This window comes from Calliopsis andreniformis, unplaced genomic scaffold (genome assembly GCF_051401765.1).
Source record: "Calliopsis andreniformis isolate RMS-2024a unplaced genomic scaffold, iyCalAndr_principal scaffold0024, whole genome shotgun sequence".
NCBI lineage: Eukaryota > Metazoa > Arthropoda > Insecta > Hymenoptera > Andrenidae > Calliopsis > Calliopsis andreniformis.
The window spans coordinates 11,155,846-11,169,708 of record NW_027480433.1 but is presented as its reverse complement, the minus strand read 5'-3'; positions in this window follow the sequence as shown (position 1 = coordinate 11,169,708).

The following is a 13,863-nucleotide window of genomic DNA, read 5'->3' as shown; positions in this document are numbered from 1 at the left end:
TATGTTTCTGGCGTTGTCTTCTTAGGCCGTAACCATTCTATCTGTAGGAGCAACGCCCTGGAGTGAAACGTAGGTTGCCCGGAACGTAGAAATGACCATAACTTTTACACTGGTAGCAATTATTCGTTTTATACAATGGAGAAACTGTTCTATTTATTTTGAATTTAATGCTTCGGGCGTTGACTTCTAAGGCCCTAACTGTTTGATCTGATGGAGCAACGCCCTAGTGTGAAGCCTAGGTTGCCCGGAACGTAGGAATGACCATAACATTTACACTGGTAGCAATTATTCGTTTTATACAATGGAAAAACCGTTCTATTTATTTTGTGTTTTATGCTTCGGGCGTTGACTTCTAAGGCCCTAACTGTATGATCTGGTGGAGCAACGCCCTAGAGTGAAGCCTAGGTTGCCCGGAACTTAGAAATGACCATAACTTTCACACTGGTTGCAATCATTCGTTTTATATGATGGAAAAACTGTTATATTTATATTGCATTTTACGCTTCTGGCGTTGACTTCTTAGGCCCTAACTATTCGAACTGGTGGAACAACGCCCTAGAGTGAAGCCTAGGTTGCCTGGAACGTTGAACTGACCATCACTTTCACACAGCTTGCAATTATTCCTGTTATAGGATGGAAAGACTGTTGCATTTTTATTGTATTTTATACTTCAGGCGGTGACTTCTGAGGCCGTAGCTATTCGATGTGGTGGAAGAACGCCATAGAGTGAAGCCTAGGTTCCCCGGAACGAAGAAATGACCATAAGTTTCACACTGGTAGCAATTATTCGTTTTATACAATGGAAAAACTGTTCCATTTATTTTGTATTTTATGCTTCGGGCGTTGACTTCTAAGGCCCTAAATGTTTGATCTGGTGGAGCAACGCCCTGGAGTGATACCAAGGTTGCCCGGAACGTAGAATTGGCCATCACTTTCAAACTGGTTGCAATTACTCCTGTTGTATGATGGAAACACTGTTGTATTTTTATTGTATTTTATGCTTCAGGCGTAGGCTTCTTAATCCGCAGCTATTCGATATGGTGGAGCACCGCCCTAGAGTGAAGCCTAGGTTGCTCGGAACGTAGAAATGACCACTACTTTCACACTGTTTGCAATTATTCATTTAATACGATGGAAAAGCTGTTGGATTTATATCGTATTTTATGCTTCGGGCGTTGATTTCTTAGGCCCTAACATTTCGATCTAGTGGTGCAACGCCCTACAGTGAAGCCTAGGTTGCCGGAACGTAGATATGACCATAACCTTCACACAGGTTGCAATTATTCGTTTTATACGATGGAAAAACTGTTATATTTATATTGCATTTTATGCTTCTGGCGTTGACTTCCTAGGCCCTAACTATTCGATCTGGTGGAACAACGCCCTAGAGTGAAGTCTAGGTTGCCTGGAACGTAGAACTGACCATAACTTTTACACTGGGAGCAATTATTCGTCTTATACAATGGAAAAACTGTTCTATTTATTTTGTATTTAATGCTTCGGGCGTTGACTTCTAAGGCCCTAACAGTTTGATCTGGTGGAGCAACGCCCTAGAGTGAAGCCTAGGTTGCCCGGAACGTAGAAATGACCATAACTTTCACACTGGTTGCTATTATTCGTTTTATACGATGGAAAAACTGTTATATTTATATTGCATTTTATTCTTCTGGTGTCGACTTCTTAGGCCCTAACTATTCGACCTGGTGGAACAACGCCGTAGAGTGAAGCCTAGGTTGCCCGGAACGTAGAAATGACCATTACTTTCACACTGTTTGCAATTATTCCTTCTATACGATGGAAAACTGTTGTATTTATATCATATTTTATGCTTCTGGCGTTGACTTCTAAGGACCTAACTATTCCATCTGGTGGAACAACGCCCTAGAGTGAAGCCTAGATTGCCTGGAACGTAGAAATGACCATCACTTTCACACGGGTTGCAATTATTCGTTTTATACGATGGAAAAGCTGTTGCATCTTTATTGTATTTTATTCATCTGGGGTTGACATCTAAGGCCGTAACTATTCGATCGGGAGGAGCAACGCCCTGGAGTGCAACCTAGGTTGCACGGAACGTAGAAATGACCATGACATTTACACTGGTAGCAATTATTCGTTTTATACAATGAAAAACTGTTCTATTTATTTTGAATTTAATGCTTCGGGCGTTGACTTCTAAGGCCCTAACTGTTTGATCTGGTGGAGCAACGCCCTAGTGTGAAGCCTAGGTTGCCCGGAACGTAGGAATGACCATAACTTTTACACTGGTAGCAATTATTCGTTTTATACAATGGAAAAACCGTTCTATTTAGTTTGTGTTTTATGCTTCGGGCGTTGACTTCTAATGTCCTAACTGTATGATCTGGTGGAGCAACGCCCTAGAGTGAAGCCTAGGTTGCCCGGAACGTAGAAACGACCACTACTTTCACACTGTTTGCAATTATTCATTTAATACGATGAAAATGCTGTTGTATTTATATCGTATTTTATGCTTCGGGCGTTGACTTCTTAGGCCCTAACATTTCTATCTGTTGGAGCAACGCCCTAGGGTGAAGCCTAGGTTGCTAGGAAAGTAGAAATGACCATAAGTTTCATACTGGTTGCTATTATTCGTTTTATACGATGGAAAAACTGTTGTATTTATATTGTATTTTATGCTTCTGGCGTTGACTTCTAAGGCACTAACTATTCGATCTGGTGGATCAACGCCCTAGAGTGAAGCCTAGATTGCCCGGAACGTAGAAATGACCATAACTTTCACACTGGTTGCAATTATTCGTTTTATACGATGGAAAAACTGTTGTATTTATATTGTATTTTATGCTTCTGGCGTTGACTTCTAAGGCCCTAACTATTCCATCTGGTGGAGCCACGCCCTAGAGTGAAACCTAGGTTACCCGGAACGTAGAAATGACCAGTACTTTGATACTGTTTGCAGTTATTCCTGTTATACGATGGAAAAACTGTTGCCGCTTTATTGTATTTTATGCTTCTGGCGTTGACTTCTTAGGCCCTAACTATTCCATCTGTTGGAACAACGCCCTAGGGTGAAGCCTGGGTTGCCTGGAACGTAGAAATGACCATTACTTTCACACTGTTTGCAGTTACTCCTGTTATACGATTGAAAAACTGTTGCATCTTTATTGTATTTTATGCTTCTAGCCTTGATTTCTAAGGCCCTAACTATTCCATCTGGTGGAGCCACGCCCTAGAGTGAAGCCTAGGTTGCCCGGAACGTAGAAATGACCATAACTTTCACACTGGTTCCTATTATTCGTTTTATACGATGGAAAAACTATTATATTTATATTGTATTTTATGCTTCTGGTGTTGACTTCTTAGGCCCTAACTATTCGATCTGGTGGAACAACGCCCAAGAGTGAAGCCTAGGTTGCCTGGAACGTAGAAATGACCATTACTTTCACACTGGTTGCAATTATTCCTGTTATACGATGGAAAAACTGTTGTGTTTTTATTGCATTTCATGCTTCTGACGTTGACTTCTTAGTCCCTAACTATTCGATCTGGTGGAACAACGCCCTAGAGTGAAGCCTAGGTTGCCTGGAACGTAGAAATGACCATTACTTTCACACTGTTTGCAGTTATTCCTGTTATACGATGGAAAAACTGTTGCATCTTTATTGTATTTTATTCTTCTAGCGTTGATTTCTAAGGCCCTAACTATTCCATCTGGTGGAGCAACGCCCTAGAGTGGAGCCTAGGTTGCACGGAACGTAGGAATGACCATTACTTTCACACTGTTTGCAGTTATTCCTGTTATACGATGGAATAACTGTTGTACTTATATTGTGTTTTATCCTTCTGGCGTTGAATTCTAAGTCCCTAGCTATTCGATCTGGTAGAGCAACGCCCTGGAGTGAAACCTAGGTTATCCGGAAGGTAGAAATGACCAGTACATTCGCACTGGTTGCAGTTATTCCTGTAAAACGATGGAAAAACTGTTGCATCATTACTGTATTTTATGCTTCTGGCGTTGACTTCTAAGGCCCTAACTATTCGATGTGGTGGAGCAACGCCCTAGGGTGTAGCCTAGGTTGGCCGGAATGTAGAAACGTTCTTAACTTTCACACTGGTTGCAATTATTCTTTTTACACGATTGAAAAGCTGTTGTATTTATATTGTATTTTATGCTTCGGGCATTGACTTTTAAGGCCCTAACTATTCGATTTGTTGGAGCAACGCCCTAGGCTGAAGCCTAGGTTGCCCGGAACGTAGAAATGATCATAACTATCACACTGGTTGCAATTATTCGTTTTATACGGTGGAAAAGCTGCTGTATTTATATCGTATTTTATGCTTCTGGCGTTGACTTCTTAGGCCCTAACTATTCCATCTGGGTGAACAACGCCCTAGGGTGAAGTCTTGGTTGCCCGGAAAGTAGATATGACCATAACTTTCACACTGGTAGCAATTATTCGTTTTATACGATGGAAAAACTGTTCTATTTATTTTGTATTTTATGCTTCGGGCGTTGACTTCTAAGGCCCTAACTATTCGATCCGGTGGTGCAACGACCTAGGGTGAAGCCTAGGTTGCCCGGAACATGGAAATGACCATTGCTTTCACACTGTTTGCAAATATACATTATATACGGTGGAAAAGCTGTTGTATTTATATTGTATTTTATGCTTCGGGCATTGACTTCTAGGGCCGTAACTATTCAATCTGTTGGAGCAACGCCCTACGGTGAATCCTAGGCTGCCCGGAAAGAAGAAATGACCATAACTTTCATACTGGTTGCAATTATTTGTTTTATAGAATGAAAAAACTGTTGTATTTATATTGTATTTTATGCTTCTGTCGTTCACTTCTTAGGCCCTAACTATTCGATCTGGTGGAACAACGCCCTAGGGTGAAGCCTAGGTTGCCCGGAACGTAGAAATGACCATAACTTTCACACTGGTTGCAATTATTCGTTTTATACGATGGAAAAACTGTTGCATCTTTATCGTATTTTATGCTTCTGGCGTGGACTTCTAAGGCCCTAACTATTCAATCTGGTGGAGCAACGCCCTAGAATGAAGCCTAGGTTGCCCGGAACGTAGTAATGACCATAACTTTTACACTGGTAGCAATTATTCGTTTTATGCAATGGAAAAGCTGTTGTATTTATATTGTATTTTATGCCTCTGGCGTTGACTTCTAAGGCCGTAGCTATTAGATGTGGTGGAGCTACGCCCTAGAGTGACGCCTAGGGCGCTCGGAACGTAGAAATGACCATCACTTTCACACGGGTTGCAATTATACCTGTTATACGATTTAAAGACTGTTGTATTTTTATTGTATTTTATACATCAGGCGGTGACTTCTGAGGCCGTAGCTATTCGATGTGGTGGAAGAACGCCATAGAGTGAAGCCTAGGTTGCCCGGAACGTTGAAATGACCATAGGTTTCATACTGGTTGCAATTATTCGTTTTATACGATGGAAAAACTGTTGTATTTATATTGTATTTTATGCTTCTGGCGTTCACTTCCTAGGCCCTAACTATTCGACCTGGTGGAACAACGCCCTCGGGTGAAGCCTAGGTTGCCCGGAACGTAGAAATGACCATAACTTTTACACTGGTAGCAATTATTCGTTTTATACAATGGAAAAACTGTTCTATTTATTTTGTATTTTATGCTTCGGGCGTTGACTTCTAAGGCCCTAACTGTTTGATCTGGTGGAGCAACGCCCTAGAGTGAGGCCTAGGTTGCCCGGAACGTAGAAGTGACCATAACTTTCACACTGGTTGCTATTATTCGTTTTATACGATGGAAAACTGTTATATTTATATTGTATTTTATGCTTCTGGCGTTGACTTCTTAGGCCCTAGCTATTCGATCTGGTGGTGCAACGCTTTAGAGTGAATCCTAGGTTGCCCGGAACGTAGAAATGACCATTACATTCACACTGTTTGCAATTATTCCTTTTATACGATGGAAAAGCTGTTGTATTTATATCGTATTTTATGCTTCTGGCGTAGACTTCTAAGGACCTAACTATTCGATCTGGTGGAGCAACGCCCTAGAGTGAAGCCTAGGTTGCTCGTAATGTAGAAATAACCATAACTTTTACACTGGGAGCAATTATTCGTTTTATACAATGGAAAAACTGTTCTATTTATTTTGTATTTAATGCTTCGGGCGTTGACTTCTAATGCCCTAACTGTTTGATCTGGTGGACCAACGCCATAGAGGGAAGCCTAGGTTGCTCGGAATGTAGAAATGACCATAACTTTCACACTGGTTGCAATTATTCGTTTTATACGATGGAAAAGCTGTTGTATTTATATTGTATTTTATGTCTCTGGCGTTGACTTCTATGGCCGTAGCTATTAGATGTGGTAGAGCAACGCCCTAGAGTGACGCCTAGGTTGCTCGGAACGTAGAAATGACCACTACTTTCACACTGTTTGCAATTATTCATTTAATACGATGGAGAAGCTGTTGTATTTATATCGTATTTTATGCTTCGGGCGTTGACTTCTTAGGCGCTAACATTTCGATCTAGTGGAGCAACGACCTACAGTGAAGCCTAGGTTGCCGGAACGTAGATATGACCATAACCTTCACACAGGTTGCAATTATTCGTTTTATACGGTGTAAAGGCTGTTGTATTTATTTTGTATTTTATTCTGCTGGTGTTGACTTCTTAGGCCCTAACTATTCGATCTGGTGGAACAACGCCGTAGAGTGAAGCCTAGGTTGCCCGGAACGTAGAAATGACCATTACTTTCACACTGTTTGCAATTATTCCTTTTACACGATGGAAAACTGTTGTATTTATATCATATTTTATGCTTCTGGCGTTGACTTCTAAGGACCTAATTATTCGATCTGGCGCAGCAACGCCCTAGAGTGAAGCCTAGGTTGCCCGGAACGTAGAAATGACCATAACTTTCACACTGGCTGCGATTATTCGTTTTATACGATGGAAAAACTGTTATATTTATATTGCATTTTATGCTTCTGGCGTTGACTTCCTAGGCCCTAACTATTCGATCTGGTGGAGCAACGCCCTCGAGTGAAGCCTAGGTTGCCTGGAACGTGGAACTGACCATCACTTTCACACGGCTTGCAATTATTCCTGTTATAGGATGGAAAGGCTGTTGTATTTTTATTGTATTTTATACTTCAGGCGGTGACGTCTGAGGCCGTAGCTATTCGATGTGGTGGAAAAACGCCATAGAGTGAAGCGTAGGTTGCCCGGAACGAAGAAGTGACCATAAGTTTCATACTGGTTGCAATTATTCGTTTTATTCGATGGAAAAGCTGTTGTATTTATATTGTATTTTATGATTCTGGCGTTGACTTCTAAGGCACTAACTATTCGATCTGGTGGAACAACGCCGTAGAGTGAAGCCTGGGTTGCCCGGAACGTAGAAATGACCATTACTTTCACACTGTTTGCAATTATTCCTTTTATACGATGGAAAACTGTTGTATTTATATCATATTTTAAGCTTCTGGCGTTGACTTCTAAGGACCTAATTATTCGATCTGGCGGAGCAACGCCCTAGAGTGAAGCCTAGGTTGTTCGGAATGTAGAAATGACCATAACTTTCACACTGGTTGCAATTATTCGTTTTATACGATGGAAAAGCTGTTGTATTTATATTGTATTCTATGTATCTGGCGTTGACTTCTTAGGCCCTAACATTTCGATCTAGTGGAGCGACGCCCTACAGTGAGGCCTACGTGGCCGGAACGTAGATATGACCATAACCTTCACACAGGTTGCAATTATTCGTTTTATACGGTGTAAAGGCTGTTGTATTTATTTTGTATTTTATTCTTCTGGTGTTGACTTCTTAGGCCCTAACTACTCGATCTGGTGGAGCAACGCCCTGGAGTGATACCTAGGTTGCCCGGAACGTAGAATTGGCCATCACTTTCAAACTGGTTGCAATTATTCCTGTTATATGATGGAAACACAGTTGTATTTTTATTGTATTTTATGCCTCAGGCGTAGGCTTCTGAATCCGTAGCTATTCGATATGGTGGAGCACCGCCCTAGAGTGAAGCCAAGGTTGCTCGGAACGTAGAAATGACCACTACTTTCACACTGTTTGCAATTATTCATTTAATACGATGGAAAAGCTGTTGTATTTATATCGTATTTTATGCTTCGGGCGTTGACTTCTTAGGCCCTAACATTTCGATCTAGTGGAGCGACGCCCTACAGTGAGGCCTACGTGGCCGGAACGTAGATATGACCATAACCTTCACACAGGTTGCAATTATTCGTTTTATACGGTGTAAAGGCTGTTGTATTTATTTTGTATTTTATTCTTCTGGTGTTGACTTCTTAGGCCCTAACTATTCGACCTGGTGGAACAACGCCGTAGAGTGAAGCCTAGGTTGCCCGGAACGTAGAAATGACCATTACTTTCACACTGTTTGCAATTATTCCTTTTATACGATGGAAAACTGTTGTATTTATATCATATTTTATGCTTCTGGCGTTGACTTCTAAGGACCTAACTATTCGATCTGGCGGAGCAACGCCCTAGAGTGAAGCCTAGGTTGTTCGGAATGTAGAAATGACCATAACTTTCACACTGGTTGCAATTATTCGTTTTATACGATGGAAAAACTGTTGCATCTTTATCGTATTTTATGTTTCTGGCGTTGTCTTCTTAGGCCGTAACTATTCTATCTGTAGGAGCAACGCCCTGGAGTGAAACCTAGGTTGCCCGGAACGTAGAAATGACCATAACTTTTACACTGGTAGCAATTATTCGTTTTATACAATGGAGAAACTGTTCTATTTATTTTGAATTTAATGCTTCGGGCGTTGACTTCTAAGGCCCTAACTGTTTGATCTGATGGAGCAACGCCCTAGTGTGAAGCCTAGGTTGCCCGGAACGTAGGAATGACCATAACATTTACACTGGTAGCAATTATTCGTTTTATACAATGGAAAAACCGTTCTATTTATTTTGTGTTTTATGCTTCGGGCGTTGACTTCTAAGGCCCTAACTGTATGATCTGGTGGAGCAACGCCCTAGAGTGAAGCCTAGGTTGCCCGGAACTTAGAAATGACCATAACTTTCACACTGGTTGCTATCGTTCGTTTTATATGATGGAAAAACTGTTATATTTATATTGTATTTTATGCTTCTGGCGTTGACTTCTGAGGCCGTTGCTATTCGATGTGGTGGAAGAACGCCATAGAGTGAAGCCTAGGTAGCCAGGAACGTAGAATTGACCATAACTTTCACACTGGTTGCTATTATTCGTTCTATACGATGGAAAAACTGTTATATTTATATTGCATTTTATGCTTCTGGCGTTGACTTCTTAGGCCCTAACCATTCGAACTGGTGGAACAACGCCCTAGAGTGAAGCCTAGGTTGCCTGGAACGTAGGACTGACCATCACTTTCACACAGCTTGCAATTATTCCTGTTATAGGATGGAAAGACTGTTGCATTTTTATTGTATTTTATACTTCAGGCGGTGACTTCTGAGGCCGTAGCTATTCGATGTGGTGGAAGAACGCCATAGAGTGAAGCCTAGGTTCCCCGGAACGAAGAAATGACCATAAGTTTCACACTGGTAGCAATTATTCGTTTTATACAATGGAAAAACTGTTCTATTTATTTTGTATTTTATGCTTCGGGCGTTGACTTCTAAGGCCCTAAATGTTTGATCTGGTGGAGCAACGCCCTGGAGTGATACCAAGGTTGCCCGGAACGTAGAATTGGCCATCACTTTCAAACTGGTTGCAATTACTCCTGTTGTATGATGGAAACACTGTTGTATTTTTATTGTATTTTATGCATTCAGGCGTAGGCTTCTTAATCCGTAGCTATTCGATATGGTGGAGCACCGCCCTAGAGTGAAGCCTAGGTTGCTCGGAACGTAGAAATGACCACTACTTTCACACTGTTTGCAATTATTCATTTAATACGATGGAAAAGCTGTTGGATTTATATCGTATTTTATGCTTCGGGCGTTGACTTCTTAGGCCCTAACATTTCGATCTAGTGGTGCAACGCCCTACAGTGAAGCCTAGGTTGCCGGAACGTAGATATGACCATAACCTTCACACAGGTTGCAATTATTCGTTTTATACGATGGAAAAACTGTTATATTTATATTGCATTTTATGCTTCTGGCGTTGACTTCCTAGGCCCTAACTATTCGATCTGGTGGAACAACGCCCTAGAGTGAAGCCTAGGTTGCCTGGAACGTAGAACTGACCATAACTTTTACACTGGGAGCAATTATTCGTCTTATACAATGGAAAAACTGTTCTATTTATTTTGTATTTAATGCTTCGGGCGTTGACTTCTAAGGCCCTAACTGTTTGATCTGGTGGAGCAACGCCCTAGAGTGAAGCCTAGGTTGCCCGGAACGTAGAAATGACCATAACTTTCACACTGGTTGCTATTATTCGTTTTATACGATGGAAAAACTGTTATATTTATATTGCATTTTATTCTTCTGGTGTCGACTTCTTAGGCCCTAACTATTCGACCTGGTGGAACAACGCCGTAGAGTGAAGCCTAGGTTGCCCGGAACGTAGAAATGACCATTACTTTCACACTGTTTGCAATTATTCCTTTTATACGATGGAAAACTGTTGTATTTATATCATATTTTATGCTTCTGGCGTTGACTTCTAAGGACCTAACTATTCCATCTGGTAGAACAACGCCCTAGAGTGAAGCCTAGATTGCCTGGAACGTAGAAATGACCATCACTTTCACACGGGTTGCAATTATTCGTTTTATACGATGGAAAAGCTGTTGCATCTTTATTGTATTTTATTCATCTGGGGTTGACATCTAAGGCCGTAACTATTCGATCGGGAGGAGCAACGCCCTGGAGTGCAACCTAGGTTGCACGGAACGAAGAAATGACCATGACATTTACACTGGTAGCAATTATTCGTTTTATACAATGGAAAAACTGTTCTATTTATTTTGAATTTAATGCTTCGGGCGTTGACTTCTAAGGCCCTAACTGTTTGATCTGGTGGAGCAACGCCCTAGAGTGAAGCCTAGGTTGCCCGGAACGTAGAAACGACCACTACTTTCACACTGTTTGCAATTATTCATTTAATACGATGGAAATGCTGTTGTATTTATATCGTATTTTATGCTTCGGGCGTTGACTTCTTAGGCCCTAACATTTCTATGTGTTGGAGCAACGCCCTAGGGTGAAGCCTAGGTTGCTAGGAAAGTAGAAATGACCATAAGTTTCATACTGGTTGCAATTATTCGTTTTATACGATGGAAAAATTGTTGTATTTATTTTGTATTTTATGCTTCTGGCGTTGACTTCTAAGGCACTAACTATTCGATCTGGTGGAGCAACGCCCTAGAGTGAAGCGTAGATTGCCCGGAACGTAGAAATGACCATAACTTTCACACTGGTTGCAATTATTCGTTTTATACGATGGAAAAACTGTTGTATTTATATTGTATTTTATGCTTCTGGCGTTGACTTCTAAGGCCCTAACTATTCCATCTGGTGGAGCCACGCCCTAGAGTGAAACCTAGGTTACCCGGAACGTAGAAATGACCAGTACTTTGATACTGTTTGCAGTTATTCCTGTTATACGATGGAAAAACTGTTGCCGCTTTATTGTATTTTATGCTTCTGGCGTTGACTTCTTAGGCCCTAGCTATTCCATCTGTTGGAACAACGCCCTAGGGTGAAGCCTAGGTTGCCTGGAACGTAGAAATGACCATTACTTTCACACTGTTTGCAGTTACTCCTGTTATACGATTGAAAAACTGTTGCATCTTTATTGTATTTTATGCTTCTAGCCTTGATTTCTAAGGCCCTAACTATTCCATCTGGTGGAGCCACGCCCTAGAGTGAAGCCTAGGTTGCCCGGAACGTAGAAATGACCATAACTTTCACACTGGTTCCTATTATTCGTTTTATACGATGGAAAAACTATTATATTTATATTGTATTTTATGCTTCTGGTGTTGACTTCTTAGGCCCTAACTATTCGATCTGGTGGAACAACGCCCAAGAGTGAAGCCTAGGTTGCCTGGAACGTAGAAATGACCATTACTTTCACACTGGTTGCAATTATTCGTTTTATACGATGGAAAAACTGTTGCATCTTTATCGTATTTTATGCTTCTGGCGTGGACTTCTAAGGCCCTAACTATTCAATCTGGTGGAGCAACGCCCTAGAATGAAGCCTAGGTTGCCCGGAACGTAGTAATGACCATAACTTTACACTGGTAGCAATTATTCGTTTTATGCAATGGAAAAGCTGTTGTATTTATTTTGCATTTTATGCTTCGGGCGTTGACTTCTAAGGCCGTAGCTGATTGATCTGGTGGAGCAACGCCCTAGAGTGAAGTCTAGATTGCCAGGAACGTTGAAATGACCATAACCTAGACAACTGGTTGCTATTATTCGCTTTATACGATGGAAAAACTGTTATATTTATATTGTATTTTATTCTTATGGCGTTGACTTCTTAGGCCCTAACTATGCGATCTGGTGGAGCAACGCCCTAGAGTGAAACCTGGGTTACCCGGAACGTAGAAATGACCAGTACTTTGATACTGTTTGCAGTTATTCCTGTTATACGATGGAAAAACTGTTGCCGCTTTATTGTATTTTATGCTTCTGGCGTTGACTTCTTAGGCCCTAACTATTCCATCTGTTGGAACAACGCCCTAGGGTGAAGCCTAGGTTGCCTGGAACGTAGAAATGACCATTACTTTCACACTGTTTGCAGTTACTCCTGTTATACGATTGAAAAACTGTTGCATCTTTATTGTATTTTATGCTTCTAGCCTTGATTTCTAAGGCCCTAACTATTCCATCTGGTGGAGCCACGCCCTAGAGTGAAGCCTAGGTTGCCCGGAACGTAGAAATGACCATAACTTTCACACTGGTTGCTATTATTCGTTTTATACGATGGAAAAACTGTTATATTTATATTGTATTTTGTGCTTCTGTCGTTGACTTCTTAGGCCCTAACTATTCGATCTGGTGGGACAACGCCCTAGAGTGAAGCCTAGGTTGCCTGGAACGTAGAAATTACCATTACTTTCACACTGTTTGCAGTTATTCATGTTATACAATGGAAAAACTGTTGTATTTATATTGTATTTTATGCTTCTGGCGTTCACTTCTTAGACTCTAACTATTCGATCTGGTGGAACAACGCCCTAGGGTGAAGCCTAGGTTGCCCGGAACTTAGAAATGACCATAACTTTCACACTGTTTGCAATTATTCATTTTATTCGGTGGCAAAGCTGTTGTATTTATATTGTATTTTATGCTTCTGGCATTGACTTCTTAGGCCCTAACTATTCGATCTGTTGGAACAACGACCTAGAGTGAAGCCTAGGTTGCCTGGAACGTACAAATGACCATCACTTTCACACGGGTTGCAATTATTCCTGTTATAGGATGGAAAGACTGTTGTATTTTTATTGCATTTTATGCTTCGGGCATTGACTTTTAAGGCCCTAACTATACAATCTGTTGGAACAACGCCCTAGAGTGAAGCCTAGGTTGCCTGGAACGTAGAAATGACCATTACATTCACACTGGTTGCAATTATTCCTGTTATACGACGGAAAAACTGTTGTATTTTTATTGTATTTTGTGCTTCTGGCGTTGATTTCTAAGGCCCTAACTATTCCATCTGGTGGAGCAACGCCCTAGAGTGAAGCCTAGGTTGCCCGGAACGTAGAAATGACCATTACATTCACACTGGTTGCAATTATTACTGTTATACGATGGAAAACCTGTTGTATTTTTATTGCATTTTATGCTTCGGGCATTGACTTTTAAGGCCCTAACTATTCAATCTGCTGGAACAACGCCCTAGAGTGAAGCCTAGGTTGCCCGGAACGTAGAAATGAC